We start from the raw sequence: 1497 nt of genomic DNA, 5'->3' as shown, positions 1-1497 counted from the left end.
GATTTCCCACTTTGAATTGTGAATTTTCCTACAAAAACAAAAGACAAACATTAATATTTGACTGTTTCAAAAGTAGTATTAAAAGCAGATTTACCATTATAAATGTTAATTCTCATGAGACTGCAAAGCATAACAATAGCTCCACCAGAAAAGGATTGAACATACGAATGAATATCTTCAGCATATTTTTCCCAAAATACACAATTAATGATTGAATCACTACAACATAAGAAAACACACGTTTTAACAGAGATTCAATATGAATACACTTAAAATCATAATTAGAAGTTTCAAGAAAACTAACCCACAGTTCTTGAGTTGGAAGATTCAATATTTTACATGGAGCATTACGAACAGTAATTTCTTTGAGATTGCAAGGTCCAACAATTTCTCCAATTACATCTGTAGAAGAAAAAAAAGATTTCATAAATACATAAAACAAAATCTGAAAATCATTATATACCTATTGGTTAAATCACATACCTACAAACACCTTTTCATCACAATTCTGAGAAAGCAGATCATCAAAAGATACACAATCAAAACGAAGTGAATCGTTTGGAATCTCCTCGCAATTCTTCTTAAGGTATGTTGACCAAGTGAAAAATATCTTGAAAGGATGTCCAGTTCCTCAGTAATTCCCGAGATTAGGAGACAACTTAACATTCATCAGAATACAACACTCTCCTTCTCCCAAATCATTTTCGAACTTGGGTATCAATTTTCCTCTAATGCAAGCTTGTATACGATCTCCCTGTTAGTACATGATAGAACAATTATCAAAATCATATAAACATAAACACCTCAAAATTATAATATGTACCTTATCATCCACAAGTATTAAATCGACTCCACCAACATCTCCGGTCTTATCGCCGTTCTGAAATCTCCACATACGGGCAACTCGAACCTTAATTTTCCAGATTTCGTTTTCAGTAACTGCCTGTAACTGAGCAATAGGAGTGAAAGCAAGCTTCATCTTGCTCATAGCTAGAGCAATACCTGGGAACAAATCAGATTAAAATCTGCAACTTGATATAGAGAAAAAAAGGAAAGAAATTCTAGAGTTGCAGATTTAATAACCTGTGGTAAAACTAAACTGGATTTCTTTTACTGCGATTTGTTTTCATATCTTTTATAAGAAAGGTAGTTGAAGATATGAAGTTGATGGCAAGATTTACGGATGGTGGAGAAGAAAGTGGAAGATATTGTGCTGAGGAAAAAAGTAAATAAAATTAATTAGGAAATAGTTATTGTAGAAACGGTTGTACTCTTATTTCAAAATTAAAAAGGTGAATGGTCACGTGTATTAACCACATTATATCTTGTTGGGCTTGCACAAAAATAAAGTGGTGTCTAGTTTGTTTATGACAGCTATATACAGTTACATATTTCTTTATTGGGCCTGATGTTAAAATCGATAATTGTCAATTTACTTCTCTTTATTGGGCCTGGGGGAAACCAATATTTTTAAAATGAACAATATTTTCAAAAAGG

General features: G+C 32.2%; 1 long non-coding RNA gene across 1 annotated transcript; it reads right to left on the bottom strand.

The window, feature by feature from the left end:
* Positions 1-317: 317 nt before the first annotated feature.
* LOC108862762 (uncharacterized) lies at positions 318-1205 on the bottom strand. The gene is made up of 4 exons (XR_008934513.1): positions 1084-1205; positions 824-1002; positions 484-754; positions 318-402 (listed from the first exon to the last, which is right to left on the bottom strand). It is a non-coding gene; the product is annotated as an uncharacterized LOC108862762 (long non-coding RNA).
* Between the last annotated feature and the right edge of the window lie 292 nt (positions 1206-1497).

The sequence above is a fragment of the Raphanus sativus genome, chromosome 5 (assembly GCF_000801105.2).
Source record: "Raphanus sativus cultivar WK10039 chromosome 5, ASM80110v3, whole genome shotgun sequence".
Lineage (NCBI taxonomy): Eukaryota > Viridiplantae > Streptophyta > Magnoliopsida > Brassicales > Brassicaceae > Raphanus > Raphanus sativus.
Note: the sequence above shows the minus strand (reverse complement) of the source record. Positions and strands in the feature narration are given on the sequence as shown.